At 47.9% G+C, this 18865-nt stretch overlaps 1 protein-coding gene across 2 annotated transcripts in view; it reads left to right on the top strand.

Moving 5' to 3' along the window:
• The first annotated feature begins 1913 nt into the window (after positions 1-1913).
• The window catches only part of IZUMO3 (IZUMO family member 3), a 105945-nt gene continuing 88993 nt past the window's right edge, over positions 1914-18865 (top strand). Inside the window, exon 1 of one of the 2 annotated variants that reach the window (XM_073657830.1) lies at positions 1914-2167. The gene's annotated coding sequence lies outside the window, so the exon portion shown is untranslated. The remainder of the gene's footprint in view (positions 2168-18865) is intronic. The other variant, XR_012252608.1, reaches the window with a different exon arrangement.

The raw sequence follows: 18865 nt of genomic DNA, 5'->3' as shown, positions 1-18865 counted from the left end.
ATAATATTCATATTACCTATCAATATAGTGCACAAAAAGCTGAATTTTTGGATGTCTCATTAAAAAAGGATATGGATGGATTAATACAGACCAACATCTATAGGAAGCCTACCTCCACCAATATGCTCCTACATGCCTCCTCCTCCCACCCTCAACATATGATACAGTCAGTCCCAGTCGGACAGTTCCTGCGACTCCGCAGGATCTGTTTGACTGACCACGATTTTGAAATACAGGCCAGAGAATTGACATCCAGATTTCATGAACGGGGATACAGTAGGAGGGCAATCAAAAGAGCATATCACAGGGCTAAATTCTCATCACGCCACGACCTATTATATAAGGTTCGTGATACTACACATAACGATATGGTTAGATTTATTACTAAATTCCACTCACAGATCCCTGCAATGAAAAAAGCACTAACAAAGGCATGGCCGGTTTTGAGATGTGATCCGATATTATCGAAACTTATTTCACCGACACCTTCAATTACCTTTCATAGGTCTAGCAACCTTCGTGATCACCTCACTAGGAGCCACTATGTGGGCGAATCTAATCCCACGTTTTTAAATGCTGGGACTATCAAACACGGCTGTACACTGTGTGGGCATTGTAGAGCCTGCACCAATGTTAAGAAGGCTGATGACTTCTGTGATGCGAGTGGCCCAAAAAAATACAAAATCAAGAAACGTATCAATTGTCTAACTAAAAATGTTATATACTATGCCACGTGTCCCTGTGGGCTCATATATGTGGGCCTTACTACGCGGCAATTCAAAATAAGGATTAGGGAACATGTACTCGGCATCTCCTCAGCATTGGAGCAGACAGATCTGTCTAGTTTAAAAACCATCCCACGGCATTTCAAACAATACCACCAGTGTAACAGTAGCCTACTAAGAGTAAAAGGTATTGATTGCATTGATATGGGGATCCATGGGGTCAAATTTCCAAACGCCTGGCCCAACTGGAGGCCAGGTGGATTTGGACTTTGAATACTATCCACCCAAATGGACTCAATGAGAATCTTAGTTTCGTCCCATTTTTGTGATCACCACCAACCCCCTCCCCTCCCAATACCAACCCCCCCTTTCCCTCCCCCCCCTTCCCCTTCCTTCATCGACATGCATATTATTGACCCACTCTGTTGTTATTTTTATTTGATTTTAACTATGTATTTTTAACATTAGGTACGTCACCCATTAGTCCCCTTTGGCTTATCTATATGCGCTTATATGATGCCCCTGGCCATACAAGAATGAACCCAGTCACTGCCTCCTTCTGATGTATGCAAACAAGACTGCTCTACACCTACAACCAGTTACATGGCTTATTGTATATATGTGACTATGTATTTATGTACTATTATCACTACGTATATGAGGTGTATATGAGATGTTGTAATATCATGCTATATTAATTAATATATGAACTTTCCTACCGGTGTTTGTATATACCCAACATGCGTACATGGAGTCATTACTATATAGGTGATACCCTATATAATTATATAATTATATGATATGTTGTTGCATATTTTTACAGGTCTTTATCGGGGTACCCTATTGTTTGTTACTCTTTATGAGTGTGTATATAGTTATTGTGGCTCCCATGTATAGATCCATCTGCATGATGTTGGTGCTACAATGTCATCATTGATATACTCACACAGGATGGTTCTTCTCTTCTTCTTTTCTCCCCCCCCCCCCTTTACATCACAATGCTTTGCTGACCTGTACACACGTGTCCCATGGTCCCGGTACACGCTCCTGCTTGTGACATCTCCAACTGGCTTCCAGTGATGTCGCCGCTCCTGTACGTCCTGGTTACCGTGGGAACAGGTGCATCACTTCCGCTTTGCGCATTGCATCTCTGCGTACATGGGCGGTATCCCCTCTATGCATATCTGGCTACCATGGGGACGTATTACATCACTTCTGGTTGGTGCAAAGTATCTCTGGGAAGTTTCAGGCGCCATTACACACTCTCAGTGCCGTAAACATATACATGTGAAGGGCGTAGGGGTGTGTTATTGGGGACACCATCTGATTGGTTGGCGGTACCTTTTTAAACACAGCACACATTCACTTTCTATATACCCCTTGACAAAGGCTCATCGCCGAAACGCGCGTCGGGGTTGGTGCGCACGTGGAAGCTATCCAAGGTAACTTTGATCTATATGTCAGTATCCACCTGCTGACAGGTTGATTATCGTATTGTCACATACCTTGTAAGGCTTTTGTGAGCAGGATATACAAGTGTAGTAGCTACCTGCCATGTTAATAATTTTTAATATGACTATATATATTATGGTAACTGTATTCCTTAGGGAATCTTTGTCTCCACTGTGCGCGCCATTTTAACACACTGTGTGATTCAATGTATGTGTATTCACCCTAATTGCAATATTCTACTAAAATCTATACTTTTTTATATACATCTGTGATGGATCATTGATTTTTGAGCCTTCGCTCTCTCCCTCTTCTTCAGCCACGCCTGCGGTTTATTTTCTAGGCCAATTAGTAACTATATTCTATATTGTCCTGACCATACCTAGTCCTGTGGTCCAATTGTCCATAAATTTAACAAACATGAACACTCAAGATCATTTAACAGTTACAATTATTTATAACATACCCTTTAGTATCTTACACTTTAGTTCCTCCAGCGGGCAGGGAGCTGACCTTTAGTACTCCGGGTCGATCTACGTAGTACATTTGCTGTCACTGACCTACCCTGATCCCCAGTGTCTACCCCTGGTGTGGTGGGTTCAGTGTGAACTACACTACAGGTAGTCTGAGGTAACACCGGTAGGCTGGGTAATCTCCTACGAATTCTTTGACTCACCCTGGGTACGACAGGTTCACTACTAGCAGAGGGTAGATTCTCCTGATCTGCTGCTGATGAAGAATCTGTGTCTGGGGCCGACTGGTCTTCCAGATGTTCTGGAGCCTCTGTAGCTTCCGGTGAGGCCGCTTGGAGAAAGGTCAGGACCGGTACCACAATTGCTCTGTTCAACTGCGTCCAAGACCAGGGAAATGCTCCAAGGACTGTCTGGACCGTTTCTTCCACCTCTTCTGTGTGCTGACGGCTGTCTTGGTCTTCTTCTTTGTGTTTTAACTGTTCAGGACATATCTTCAAGTGGTCTCTTGAGACTGCCGCTGAAGTTTCCCCTCCATCTTTGCTGATGAGGCACACCTTGGTGTTATCGTAATTTGAGGGTAGGACGGTATATGGCTCAACCTCCCACTGGTCATCTAACTTGTGGACTCGTCTTTTCCTCTTAAGTACCTGTTCTCCATGTGATAAGGGAATGTCAGGTGTGTGCAGTTTTCTCTTGCTTCTGTCTCGCCTGGGACAAATTTCTCTCAACACATTCTTTCACCTTGCGGTATTGTTTGCTGCCGCTCGGTATCCCAATCTGCATCTGGTAAGGTCGTCTCTGGTGTTAAGACTCCCATGTCTAAGTCGATGGGTAGCTTACCAGGTCTTGCTCTCATCAGGTAAGCGGGTGTACAGTTGGTGGAGTTCACCGGGATGTGGTTATATAAGTCCACCAAATCTGGTAACTTCTCTGGCCACAGGCTACATTCTTCAAGGGGCAACGTCTTCAACAGGTCTATCACCACCTGGTTCATCTTCTCGTACAACCCGTTGGTCTGGGGATGATACGGCATCTTCCTGATTTTCTTGCAGCCGTACAAGTTACAGAATTCTTCTGCTTCAAAGGCTGGACCTTGGTCGGTAAGCACCCGTTCAGGGTAACCGTGCGGGCGACAAAAGTGCTGTTGAAACGCTTTAGCTGCCGTCTGAGCCATCTGGTCTTTCACTGGCACTACTACCAAGAACCGGAAGTAGTGGTCTACTATGGTGAGAGCGTAGACATAGCCTGACCGGCTTGGGGCTAGCTTCACGTGGTCCAAGGCTACCAGTTCAAGTGGTTGTTTGGTGTTATGGGCTGCAGGGGAGCCCTCTGGCTATCACGATCTTTTCGTCTCAGGTTGCATGGACCACATTCTCGACACTATCTCTCGATTGCTTTCGTCATGCCAACCCAGTAGAATCGTTCACGTGGCAGGACTTTCAACTTCTTCCAACCAAAGTGTCCTGCTCCATCGTGGTATGCTTCTAAGACCATTGATGCATCCTGCCTTGGGACTACCACCTGCCAGACCAATTCGTGTGTCCGGGAGTTGATGCTTCTTCAACACAGCTTTCCCTCGTAGATGAACAGCTTGCCCTTCTCCTTCCACAACTGTTGGGTCTCCTGTGGAGCATCTGGATCAGGGTGTGAGTCAGCTTGTGTCAGCAACTCCTTTACCAGGCGGACGGTTGGGTCGCTATCCTGCGTCTCTGCCCATCCATGATGGGGCAATGGGTTGAACGTGGCCTCTCTGCTGGCGGAGCGCTTGTCCCTCACACAGTGGGAGCACTGAGTCACCCCGTGATGATGGAAAGCAGGTAGCTCTATCTCCTCCAGATCTTCCGGGTCTTCTCCCCCATCGGCAAGTTGGGCATCCTGGACAGCGCATCAGCATTAGTGTTTTTATGCCTCGCCCGATACTTGATGGCAAACTCGTAGTTGGACAGTCGAGCCGTCCATCGTTGTTCTAGGGCACCAAGCTTCGCAATCTCCAGGTGCATCAGCGGGTTGTTATCCGTGAAGAATGTAAATCTGGAGGAGGAGAGGTAATGTTTGAAGCGCTCTGTTACAGCCCAGACTATGGCTAAAAACTCCAACTTGAAGGAACTATAGTTGTCGGGGTTCCTTTCCGTAGTACGGAGCTTCCTGCTGGAGTAGGCAATCACTCTCTCTCTGCCCAGCTGTACCTGGGACAGCACCGCTCCCAATCCCACGTTGCTGGCATCCATATGGAGTACAAATGGTTGACCATAGTCGGAGTAGCCAGGACTTCGTCTCCAGTAAGAGCCATTTTCAGTCGAATGAAAGATTCGTCTTCTGGTTTACCCCATTTGAACAGAGGTTTCGGGTTCTTGGCCTTCTTGGACTGTCCCACTAAGAGGTCCTGCATGGGTGCCGCTATCTTGGTGAAACCCTTGATGAATCTCCTGTAGTAGCCTACCAGCCCGAGGAACTGCCGCACTTCCTTGATAGTGGAGGGTCTTGGCCAGTCCTTGATCACGGTGACTTTTTCAGGGTCTGGTGCTACACCTTCGGCGCTTACCACATGACCTAGGTACTGCACCTTGGGCTTCAACAGGTGGCACTTGGACGGCTTTACCTTCAGGCCATAACCAGATAAGGCTTCGAACACCTCGGCCAGGTGCTCCAGGTGGTCTTCACATGTCTTTGAGTAGACAATTACATCATCTAGGTACAGCAGGACAGTTTCGAAGTTTTTGTGTCCTAGGCTACACTCCATTAACCGCTGGAAGGTTCCTGGGGCATTGCAGAGCCCGAATGGCATGCAGTTGAACTCGCTTAGTCCCATTGGTGTTGTAAACGCGGTCTTTTCTCGGTCCGCCTCTGCCACAGGAACCAGCCAATACCCACTGATAAGATCCAAAGTGGAGAAATAGTTAGCTGATCTCAATGCTGCTAATGATTCCTCAATTCTGGGTAATGGGTAGGCGTCCTTATGTGTAATGCGGTTAATCTGCCTGTAATCAACGCACATCCTCATTGTACCATCCTTCTTTCTAACAAGAACTAATGGAGCTGCCCAGGGGCTGCAACTATCTCTGATCATCCCAGCCTCCTTCATCTCCCGTAACATTCCTTTGGCACATTGATAGTGAGCTGGGGGTACAGGCCGGTACCTCTCTTTAATTGGCGGATGATCTCCTGTGGGGATATGATGTTGGACCCCTTTTACCTGCCCAAAGTCTAGTGGATGTTTGCTGAATACTCGCTCATACTCTTGGACCACCCGGTATACTTGTGGTGCAAAGGGGTGGAGTCAGTGCCCACTTGTAGCTTCTGACACCAATCCTCCATCTGCCCCTTGGAGCCATTATCCTCCGCCGGTTTGGATGGAGGCAAGGGTTCCACTGTCTTTATTGCATTGTTACTGACAGTGAATAGCTTAGCAAGGGTAGCATACCGGGGTAAATGGACCTCTTTCTCCCCACAATTCAGGATGCGTATCGGTACTCTCCCCTTGCGGACATCGACTACCCCCCTGGCTGTCAAGATGGTGGGCCTACTGTCACAGTACACGGGCTCTACCAGGGCCCGATAATCTTGACCCCTGAGACCTATTGCTGCCCGACACCATATTATCATTTCACTCCTAGGGGGCATTGCAATGGGGAATGGATCACTCATCCTGACACTGCCAACTTCTCCACCAGACAGCTCTATCTGTTGTCTTTTCATCAGGGCTCTGCTTTCCTTCTGCTGAACTCACTGCTGACTGGAACTGGCAGTCTCTGTGAAATGTTGCAACAAAAGAATAATTTCTCCAAGAAAATTTTCTATCACATTGGTGCCTAAGGTTATCATAGGGTGACTTTCTCGGCGATCAATATCAACAATAATCATTCCCTGTGATGGCCATTCTACTTTGCCAACTTTTATGGTCACCTCTTTATACCGAACCTGAGGCAAGGGCTGACCATTGCTGGCATAGATACTAAGATGTTCATCTGGATGGCGGGTAATGTCTGAATCAGTCCAGTATTGTTTATAAAGGATATATGGCATCGTTGTCACCTGGGACCCAGTGTCCAGCAGTGCGTTCATCAAGATGCCATCAAGCACGACAGCTAGGACCGGTCGTCCTCCTACGTACTTGTCTCGCCAGCTTTGTGGGCATGGTTGCCTTACTCCTGGGGGTTGGCCCCCTGCCCCAGGGGTTGCTCGTTTAAATTACAGAATCCTGCGTAGTGCCCCGCCTTTTGTCAGCGGCGGCAGATGGGCTGTCCGTCCAGGTCGTAGCGATTGCTGTTCCTCCCTCTGGTCGGTGGAATTCTTTTCTGTCGCCGCCACGGGACGTCATCTGGACTGGAAGCCAGCTGGACTCTTTCTTTTGGAGACACTTGCATGGCCTGCACGGTTTTAGTTAGTGTAGCCACACTTTTGGTCAGCTCCTGGACTGCAGATGGATCATTATTAGTGTTGAGCGAGTATGTTCTGTTAACCCTTTCGCCGAGTATGCTCGGGCCGAGCTCCGAGTATTTACAGCTGCTCGGTGATATTTGAATCGCTCCCGTGTGCATGATTTGCGACTGTTTGACAGTTTTAATACATGTGAGGAATATCTATTTCTCACATTCCTCACATGTAATAAAGCTGTCAAACAGTTGCAAATCATGCACACGGGAGCGATTCAAACATATCACCGAGTAGCTGTAAATACTCGGAGCTCGGCCCGAGCATACTCGGAACAGAACATACTCGTTCAACACTAATCATTATCTAGGGTCTGCGCGTCAGCCTCCACAGGTGCTGGGGGAAAGGACGCCACCTCCTGGTGGTATGTGATAGCTGGGCACCGGAGGGGTGCAGTGCCACTTGGGATTGATTCTCGCAGCACCCGGATGGCTCTGTCTTTAAATTGTGCAAAGTCCAGATCAGGGTTTTGCAGAGCCATAATGCGCAGCTGTGTCCTGTGAGCACCAGACAGGAGCCCCTCAATAAACTGCTCAGTTAACAATCTGTCCTCATCTCGCACACTGTCGAGGTCTACCTGTTTGATGGCCCGCAGCGCCTCCTGCAGGTTTAGATCATAGTCCCGTACACTGTCTTGCACCCTTTGTTTGCACCCGTAGAACTTCATCTTTATTTCTGCTGCGGTGCGGGTGTCAAAGGTATCCTTCAACCGGGCCAGTATTTCCTTGACAGTGCCTTTGTCCCTGCCCGGCCAGGACTTCACCTCTCTCTGGGCTGCACTGATTAGCTGTCCTATGAGGATGCTGACTTTTTGCTCCTCAGACAGGGGGTACACTTTAAACAAACTGCGCAGTCTCTCCTCAAAGTCGTTCAGAGTGTGTGACTCCCCTGAGTACTGGGGCAACCACACCGCCCCCGGTATATATGGCATTGATAACGGCATTACAGTGGCGGTGGCCGCGCCCGCGGCTGACTCCTCTCCCATGCTGGGCATATTCCTCCCCCCTAGTGAACCTCAGCCAGGGCCTGGGCGTCTGCTGACATACCAGTATGCTGCTCTGCTGGCGGAAGGATCTCTTACCCGGCGGTTCCGGATCGGGGCTTCTTGCTTCCCCTCGGCGGGCGGCAAACCACGTGATAACACCGTTTAATAAAGTCTATGGCACACAGGACCCAGTTATACCGGGCTTCGTGAATCCTGTTTGTGACGCCAAGTTGACGCGCCCCCTGGACCGTGGGGTACTCGGTGCCGGGCCGGTCGTTGCTAGGGGAGATGTCACAGTGGAGGTGACCTGGTCCGTGACCCAGAGCGGTCAGTAAAAAGGGGGATTTTATAGTTTTTATGTATGCAGTTCATGACGCCGCCTGTGGTATGCGGCTATAGGTAGCTGCTGCTGCAGCGCAGGTCCTCTGAAGCTGGTGTTTAATGCAGCAGAGTTGGTTTGGCTCTCCACAGGTAGAGCTTAGCTCCAGGGCAGTGTAGATGTTGTAGTGAAGTAGAGGATGCTGGGCGATGTAGTGCAGGGGTGATGGCGCAGTTAATAATCAGTCCACAACTCAATGGCGGTTTCCTCTTATGTTTACTTGCGGTGATTAGGCAAACCGGGACACGGGTGCTAGCTGGAAGTGGAAGTTTGGGCAGCCTGGAAGCAAGTAAGGAATCCACCTCGCCAGGTGAAGTTGTAGGCCTTCCCTTTTGCACTAATCTCTTTGGCCCTGCTGCTTGTAGCTGTGCTGTGGCCCTCGTCCCTGAGTACAACGTCTTTGTGCTCACCCGTATGGCAGGCAGCTCGTGCCTTGTTTTTGCATCGCTCCCACGTGGCGGTGCTGGGCCCTGCAGTGCTGCTGAGCCTCAGGGCGTGTGGTGGAGCCAGGAGATCTGCAGTCTCCTGCCCTCCGGTTTCTGCTGCTGGGCCTTTGGTGCCCCACAACCTCGGACTCTGGTGTCCGGTCCTTCCGTGCTCCTATCCTCAGGGGTGAACTGCCGCGCAGCTCCACTCCCTAGGTCTTTCCTCTTCGACATCCTCACTTCAACTCCTGTCTGCTCTCCTCACACTAACTAACCCCGCCTCCAGATCCCAGTTGCTAAGGGGAGGAGCTCCCCTTGCTGGTCTGGAGCCAGGAAAGTGTTGCATGCTAGTGTACCTGACTAGGGGACCCCTGCTTGCTTCCAGGCATGGCATCACCTCTTGTGAGGGAGGCAATGCCACTGTGGCAACCGGACTCCTGGGGTGCCACATAGTCATTATTCCATATTTTAATTCTGGTTTCCTCATCTATGTGTGAACCCAATGGACTAATCCCGCAAAAGAATGTGTCCTTGTGTACGCTGGCTAATGGTGGAGTTGTATTTGTAGCATTATGTACCGCGCGTGTTGGCGTGGATAGTTGTTCGACTAGGGCCCTAAGGGCCGCTATTAAGTTGGTGTTATTATTTCCCATTTCAGTTATACTTATATTGCACTCACCCATTCCTGCGTCTGGAGGAAGGACTCCGATGTGTGGAGGAACTCCGGCACCAGTCTTGATCGGGGTGAGCGGCGTGCCTCTGCTCGTAGACCTGCGTGAAACCATTGCATCGTGCAGGCTGTAAGCTCTGGAGGGTGCCATTGTATCATTTCTGTCCCCCGGAGGATGGGATCGGTGCAAGCGGCTACTGGGGCTCGACGGTGCGCTCGACATCTCTGATGTGGAGGATGGTGAGCACCACCTTGAGGACCTTGACCTGTGACCCCTCTTGTGGGATGCCGATCTCCGCTCTGTTTGTGACGACCGCTTCCTTCGCCGGTGACTCGTGTGCGATGGTGTTGACCTGTTGTCGGAGGAACTACGGCGAGTTTGCCTGAAGCGAGTACGCCTGGGGTCTCTCTGTCCGTGAGGGTGTATGGGGGGTTCTGCACCGTTTACATGCGTCCCGCCGGGACATGTCGGTGCAATTTGTGGCCAGCTGGAGGGCGTCAGGGGAACATTACCTAATAAATTTACAATCTGGTGCTGCGATGCTATTGCGGTGTCAAGCGCGCGCATCGATGCGCTATTATAGGGGTATATGGAGGAGGCGAGGAAGGGCGCTGAAGCGTTTAAGCTCCGCGTAGTGTCCATCAAGGGGTTATTGTTACTGTGACTGGGCGCTAGATGGGCTGCGGTGATTACAGGGGCCGCCATGTCCCCTGGTTGTGTAGTGTCTTGTGTTCTGTTTTGGGAACTTTTTCTTTTATTTTTATTACAGGGTTTTCTGCGGGGAGGGGGGTGTTTTGGGGGGGAGGCAGAGCACGGCCCCCGGCAGAGGATTCCCGCCCGGAGCTCTGCTCTGCCACAGCCCCTGCTGTGTGTTGAGGGGGCAGGGACTGATTAATATGTGGCCGACAGCTTCTTCTGTGTGGCTGCTTGGTGGATGCAGGACAAGAATGGATGAATGGGTTTCACATGTGTCACAAATCTGTTGTTCTTGGAAAAGAATGATTAGTGTGAACCATGCTTCAAGGCAAACCTTTTCCACAAGACCTCAGAAAACGCTTTGTAGAGGCACATGACAAAATAATAGTCACAATTATCCTACATGCATAACCATTGTCATTATGGCCAAACAGTTCCATTTTTGTTTCATCAGACCATAGGACATTTTTCCAGAAAGTAAGATCTTTGCCCCATTTGGAGTTGCAAAATTTATCTTGGATTTTTTTTTATGGCAGTTTTGGAGCACTGGCTTCTCCTTGCTGAGTCCTTTCTGGTCATGTCGATATGGGACATGGTTTACTGATATTGATACATTGTCAACATGCTATACAGGTATAAAAGTATTTTTCACATAGACGTTTGTACATATCTAGTACACAGAACTCGACTCCTTTTTAAAAGTAATTTGCCAGTAGAATCAGCCCTCCTAAGCCGTCTATATGGACATGTAAATCATAGAAAGCTGAATAAAATGATGCGGTGATATCTGCGATGTGATGTCTTATTCCAGAGACATCTACAAAATTATTCCAGAGAAATGAGTTGTTCAGGGCTACGGGCCGGACACAGATCTGCCTGAGACTCTGCCTCCAGGGATTATTTTACATGAGAGAGGGCATTACCTGTGTGATATGTAATGGCCGCTCTCTGCTCTCCTGATCTCACGGCAGAGCTGTGTGTAATTATAACTGACACATCTGCAGGTTCCTCTCTCTCAGTGCTTCAGCTTCCATCTCACAGGCAGACAGGGTCACAATATTGCTGCAATACAGCAGAGCTGTGAGAGCTGCTGCTACTAACATGTTTGTAAGGAGACAAAGTTCAGTTCCACTGCTCTGTGTTAGTTACATATCTCACACTGGTAACGCCTCCTTTCATTTACAATAATCCCTGGAGGCAGATTCTCATGCAGATCTGTGTCCGGCTCATAACCCTGAACAACTCATCTGCATAGAAAAAAAACAAGGATTTATCTGGGATAAGACATCAGATTGAGGATAAAGGTATCACTTTATCCAGCGTCCTATGACCTACATGCCGACAGGGTCAGACTGGCCCCCGGGCAATTGGAGAATCCTCTGGTGGGCCCTTCCCCTGCCCAGCACTGCAGCTCCTGCCTTTATCACGTTAGCCTGCTCTGCCCTGTATTCCAATCGTTTGCACTGAGCAGTGTGCGTGTCATTCTATACCTGTGCCTGCTGGCCGGCTGCACTGCTCATCAAGTGAGGTGAGTGGCTCCTCATCACCTGCTGCTGCTGCCAGCTTCTATTGATCTCATTGCGCGCACCGCAGCTGAGAGAGCAATGTGCACAGTTGACTTCACTTCACCTGTTCCCTGCGGCTGTCTCAGCCAGGCCTCCAGCTCCTCTCCACGGGCTTTACAGTCCTGGACCGTGGTGGTATAGCCTAATGCTGATTGGCTATGGGTGGGGGCCCTCATGCAATTTAAAGCGGACACAGGGGGAGGTGTCCCACAGTAGATCCCCCCCCCCCGTGTCACCTTTACTTTCCTATGAGCCCTTCACAGTGGGGAAGGGGGCCTACAGGAAATTAGAGATGGCACAATAGGGACGGGGGCCTCAGGTAATAAGAGGTGATATAAGTAGATCAACTAATTGAGGCCCCCCCAGCCCTAGTACTGTCTGTAAGTGCCCCCAGTCTGTCATGGGGGATTCTGTTCTTGCCATCATTGTGTATGTGTCAAGTGTCTAGTGTGTGTGACTGCTGTGTATATACAGTGAAGGAAATAATTATTTGATCCCGTGCTGTTTTTGTAAGTTTGCCCACTGACGAAGACATGAACAGTCTATAATTTTAAGGGTAGGTTCATTTTAACATTGAGAGATAGAATATAAAAAAAAAAACCAAGAAAATCACATTGTATAAATTAGATAAATTTATTTGCATTTTGCAGTGAGAAATAAGTATTTCATTCCTCTGGCAAAAAACACTTAATACTTGTTGGCAAAACCCTTGTTGGCAAGCACAGCAGTCAGGCGTTGTTTGCAGTTGATGATGGGGGTTGAGCACATGTCAGGAGGAATTTTGGTCCACTCCTCTTTGCAGATCATCTCTAAATCATTCAGATTTTGAGGCTGTCACTTGGCAACTCGGAGCTTCAACTCCCTCCCACGAACTATTTTTAATGTCCTTGCAGAGGGAAGGAGGTTATCACTCAGGATTTTACGGTACATGGCTCCATCCATTCTCCCATTGATACGGTGAAGTAGTCCTGTACCCTTAGCAGAGAAACACTCCCAAAACATAATGTTTCCACCTCCATGCTTGACAGTGGGGACGGTGTTCTTTGGGTCATAGGCAGCATTTCTCTTTCTCTAAACAATGTGAGATGAGTTAATGCCAAAGAGCTCAATTTTTGTCTCATCTGACCACAGCACCTTCTCCCAATAACTCACAGAATCATCCAGGTGTTCATTGGCAAACTTCAGACAGGCCTGCACATGTGCCTTCTTGAGCAGGGGGACCTTGCGGGCACTGCAGGATTTTAAACCTTTAAGGCGTAATGTGCTACCAATGGTTTTCTTGGTGACTGCCTGGAGATCATTAACAAGTCCCCCGTCCCCCCCCATGTAGTTTTAGGCTGACCTCTCACCTTCTTCATGATCAAGGAAACCCTACGAGGTGAGATTTTGGATGGTGCCCCAGATCGATGTCGATTGACAATCATTTTGTATTTCTTACATTTTCTTACTATTGCACCAACAGTTGTCTCCTTCTCACCCAGCGTCTTACCTGTGGTTTTGTAGCCCATTCCAGCTTTGTGCAGGTCTATGATCTTGTCCCTGACATACTTAGAAAGCTCTTTGGTCTTGCCCATGTTGTAGAGGTTAGAGTCTGACTGATTAATTGAGTCTGTGGACAGGAGGCTTTTATACAGGTGACTATGTAAGACAGCTGTCTTTAATGCAGGTAACAAGTTGATTAGGAGCGTCTAACTGGTCTGTAGGAGCCAGAACTCATAATGGTTTGTAGGGGATCAAATACTTATTTCTCAATGCAAATAAATTTATCTAATTTATACAATGTGATTTTCTTGTTTTTTTTTGTTTTTTTTGAACATTCTATCTCTCAATGTTAAAATTAACATACCCTTAAAATTATAGACTGTTCATGTCTTTGTCAGTCGGCAAACTTACAAAAACAGCAAGGGATCAAATACTTATTTCCTTCACTGTATGTGTCATGTGTCTAGTGTGTGACTGGCTTGTATGTATCATGTGTCTAGTGTGTGACTGGTCTGTATGTATCATGTGTCTAGTGTGTGAATGCTGTGTATGTATCATGTGTCTAGTGTATGACTGGTCTGTATGTATCATGTGTCTAGTGTGTGACTGGTGTGTATGTATCATGTGTCTAGTATGTGAATGCTGTGTATGTATCATGTGTCTATTGTGTGACTGGTGTGTATGTGTCATGTGTCTAGTGTGTGACTGGTGTGTATGTGTCATGTGTCTAGTGTGTGACTGGTGTGTATGTGTCATGTGTCTAGTGTATGACTGGTCTGTATGTATCATGTGTCTAGTGTGTGACTGGTGCGTATGTATCATGTGTCTAGTGTATGACTGGTCTGTATGTATCATGTGTCTAGTGTGTGACTGGTGTGTATGTATCATGTGTCTAATGTGTGACTGGTGTGTATGTATCATGCATCTAGTGTGTGACTGGTGTGTATGTATCATGTGTCTAGTGTGTGAATGCTGTGTATGTATCATGTGTTTAGCGTATGACTGGTCTGTATGTATCATGTGTCTAGTGTGTGACTGGTGTGTATGTATCATGTATCTAGTGTGTGACTGGTGTGTATGTATAATGTGTCTAGTGTATGACTGGTCTGTATGTATCATGTGTCTAGTGTGTGACTGGTGTGTATGTATCATGTGTCTAGTGTGTGACTGGTGTGTACGTATCATGCGTCTAGTGTGTGACTGGTGTGTATGTATCATGTGTCTAGTGTGTGAATGCTGTGTATGTATCATGTGTTTAGCGTATGACTGGTCTGTATGTATCATGTGTCTAGTGTGTGACTGGTGTGTATGTATCATGTATCTAGTGTGTGACTGGTGTGTATGTATCATGTGTCTAGTGTATGACTGGTCTATATTTATCATGTGTCTAGTGTGTGACTGGTGTGTATGTGTCATGTGTCTAGTGTGTGACTGGTGTGTACGTATCATGCGTCTAGTGTGTGACTGGTGTGTATGTATCATGTGTCTAGTGTGTGAATGCTGTGTATGTATCATGTGTTTAGCGTATGACTGGTCTGTATGTATCATGTGTCTAGTGTGTGACTGGTGTGTATGTATCATGTGTCTAGTGTGTGACTGGTGTGTATGTATCATGCGTCTAGTGTGTGACTGGTGTGTATGTATCATGTGTCTAGTGTATGACTGGTCTATATTTATCATGCGTCTAGTGTGTGACTGGTGTGTATGTATCATGTGTCTAGTGTGTGAATGCTGTGTATGTATCATGTGTTTAGCGTATGACTGGTCTGTATGTATCATGTGTCTAGTGTGTGACTGGTGTGTATGTATCATGTGTCTAGTGTATGACTGGTCTATATGTATCATGTGTCTAGTGTGTGACTGGTGTGTATGTGTCATGTGTCTAGTGTGTGACTGGTGTGTACGTATCATGCGTCTAGTGTGTGACTGGTGTGTATGTATCATGTGTCTAGTGTGTGAATGCTGTGTATGTATCATGTGTTTAGCGTATGACTGGTCTGTATGTATCATGTATCTAGTGTGTGACTGGTGTGTATGTATCATGTGTCTAGTGAGTGACTGGTGTGTATGTATCATGTATCTAGTGTGTGACTGGTCTGTATGTATCATGTGTCTAGTGAGTGACTGGTCTATATTTATCATGTGTCTAGTGTGTGACTGGTGTGTATGTGTCATGTGTCTAGTGTGTGACTGGTGTGTACGTATCATGCGTCTAGTGTGTGACTGGTGTGTATGTATCATGTGTCTAGTGTGTGAATGCTGTGTATGTATCATGTGTTTAGCGTATGACTGGTCTGTATGTATCATGTGTCTAGTGTGTGACTGGTGTGTATGTATCATGTGTCTAGTGTGTGACTGGTGTGTATGTATCATGCGTCTAGTGTGTGACTGGTGTGTATGTATCATGTGTCTAGTGTATGACTGGTCTATATTTATCATGCGTCTAGTGTGTGACTGGTGTGTATGTATCATGTGTCTAGTGTGTGAATGCTGTGTATGTATCATGTGTTTAGCGTATGACTGGTCTGTATGTATCATGTGTCTAGTGTGTGACTGGTGTGTATGTATCATGTGTCTAGTGTATGACTGGTCTATATGTATCATGTGTCTAGTGTGTGACTGGTGTGTATGTGTCATGTGTCTAGTGTGTGACTGGTGTGTACGTATCATGCGTCTAGTGTGTGACTGGTGTGTATGTATCATGTGTCTAGTGTGTGAATGCTGTGTATGTATCATGTGTTTAGCGTATGACTGGTCTGTATGTATCATGTATCTAGTGTGTGACTGGTGTGTATGTATCATGTGTCTAGTGAGTGACTGGTGTGTATGTATCATGTGTCTAGTGTGTGACTGGTCTGTATGTATCATGTGTCTAGTGAGTGACTGGTGTGTATGTATCATGTATCTAGTGTGTGACTGGTGTGTATGTATCATGTGTCTAGTTAATACTATCTTTCTGTGCACATAGTCTATCATTGTTCTCGGCAGCACTTGTTTTGTTTCCACAAAATTATCTGCTGCTGAGTGATGTTTTCAAATCAAGCGTAAAAATCATTACACCCGACCAATGAGCGTTTTGCTGGTTTGTCAGGTGATTGTTTGGACAGGTCGATAGTTGGAAACAATTGGCCAATTATCAGCTTGACTAGATGCAGCTAAGGGAAGACTCTGCAGCTAGTACCCCTTAGGGTACATGCCCACGATCCGGGCTGCCTGCGACCCCCGACGTTGCAGAACTGTCGCACGGCTTCCGCCCTCATTTATGCAAATGGGGGCACAATTTATTTATTTTTTTAAAATGCCGACTTTCCTCATTGATGTAAGTCTATGGGGAAAGTCAACATGCGGATCCACAAGAGAAATTGACATGCTGCGGTTCTGAAAGACGCGCTACATGTCAGTGTCCACAAGTGATCCGTAGGTGCACAGATACGCATAGTGGACGTGGGATTTCTAGAAATCCATCCACTATGCTGTAATATCTGGACGCTGCATAAACATGGAGCTTCAAACCCGCAGCGGCTCCTGATCATGGGCACATACCCTTAAGCATGGTGGGCCCCAAGAATGATTTTCTCTGGTGGGCCCAAACTACTCCAGTCCGACACTGCATGCCGATATAGACGGCTTAGGAGGGTTGATTCTACAACAGATTATTTTTAAAACGCATTCGAGTTCTGTCTACTAGATATGTACAAACTTCTATGTGAGAAATACATTGTCAACATGCTGAAGGAAACAAGTATAAAAGTATCAATAGTAAACCGTGTCCCATATCGACATGACCAGAAAGGACTCGCACAAAGGAGAAGCCACTTGTACAAATACACAGGTTCAGGGGATAAAAAAGTTAATGGGAGGCTTCTTTAAGTCGACTTCTTTGTCCAGTTTGCAATGGAGAGGAGTATATAGGAATTAATTATATAAGGACAATATGCCATTTACCAGCCACACATTTTTTTTACACTTTCCATGTACCTGTAAGGTGGAAGACAGGGCTGTAAGTACCTTCAGAACAAGGGATCCAAAACTGCCGGCGCCTTGCCTCTGGTTGCAGGAGGAAGACAGACTGCGAGCACAGGAGTCAGGTGACCGGGAAGCTGGGGGCGTGTCCAGAGCCAGAGCTCAGGGGTCAGGTGACCGGGGAGCAGGAAGCGTGTCTAGCAAGAGGGAGAAAAAGGAGTTTTGCGCGGGAAAGCAGGCAGTTGACAGTGGGAGTCAAGCCTGACTAGAGGGAGAAGAGACGCAGGGTTCGTGGAGCCGAGCAAGTGAGGTGCAGTGTTATGGACTAGGGTCTCAGCGGGTCAAACAGGAGACCGCTGGCTGCTGCCAGAAGACGTGGAGCCGAGCAAGTGAGGTGCAGTGTTATGTACTAGGGGCTCAGCGGGTCAAACCGGAGACCGCCTGCTGCCGCCAGAAGACGGAGCATTGTTTAGGCGGGGAAGCCAGAAGAAAACAACACCGGCATCTGCCTTGTTGGAAACAAGAGTCAAGCTAACTGTAAAACTGCAGATTACAACCGTGTCGACTCTGCTGCATCTAGCCAAACTGTGAATTGTCATTTATAGTCTGTTACCTGCTACTCCCCTTTGTTACGGATCTGGGTGGTGGAACCTCTGTGCTGCGGTGCAAGGAGGGACCAGAGGGGCGTAACTAGGTATCAACTCGGACTGACCAAGGTCGCACGGTGGCTCAATCGACTCTGTGAACCAGGGATGGACCGAGCAGAGGGAAGAGGTGCTACTCTGGACCAGTCCTTGTATGAGAGCAGGTGACTCCCACGGGTCAGAAGGCAGGGACTGACAGGTACAGCAGATGAGCACGGCAGGCAGGCTGACGGGTGATCTGGGTAGATGGCCTGGCAGACACCATGGGTAACTGGCAGGAGCCTCCAGGTAGGCTGGCTGGTAGGCACAGCAGGTAACTTGTACGTTCTCCAGGCAGGAAGGCAAGCCTGGCCCATAGAAAGACTGGTGGGTTTGGACCGTCGGGCTGGAGAGTATACTTGGCTGGCGGAGACAGGTAGTAGGCAAAGGCTCCGGAGAAGCGGACTGGCCAAGCCCATACAGACTGTCGGGCTGGACTGGTAGTCAGGCTGGCAGACAGGACTGGTAGTCAGACTAGCAGCGGGACCTGAGGGCTGAAGCAGAGTTAGTACACTGAGCTACAACCTTGCATGGGCACCTCCATTTTGGAGGAGGTGCCTTTTATATGAGAAGTCCTCCAGCCATTGGCCGGGGACTCCTTAGGACAGCGCGCGCGGCCCCTTTAAGAGGGAGCACGCGCGCCCTAAGCACAGTGCCCGGGAAGCTGCGCGCGTCGGCAGCAGGAGAGCCGGAAGATGCCGGGCCAGGAGCGCGGCGGTAAGGGGGACGGCGCCTCTGCCGATGCTACACCCTTGTTGTCCCCATATTTCCCCTGTTACTCCCTGCGTGGAGATTGACCCTGTTACAGTAAATCCCCCTTGTTTATTAACCCTGTACTGGCTGCTGTGTTTGTGTCACTGCATCTAAAGTACCTGTGTTACGTACCTTTGCAGTATTGTTGCTTCAGTTACAGTATCTATAAGTAGTAAACTTAGTTC

This window comes from Phyllobates terribilis, unplaced genomic scaffold (genome assembly GCF_046119375.1).
Source record: "Phyllobates terribilis strain yellow unplaced genomic scaffold, ASM4611937v1 Scaffold_12__6_contigs__length_324123572, whole genome shotgun sequence".
Classification (NCBI taxonomy): domain Eukaryota; kingdom Metazoa; phylum Chordata; class Amphibia; order Anura; family Dendrobatidae; genus Phyllobates; species Phyllobates terribilis.
Note: the sequence above shows the minus strand (reverse complement) of the source record. Positions and strands in the feature narration are given on the sequence as shown.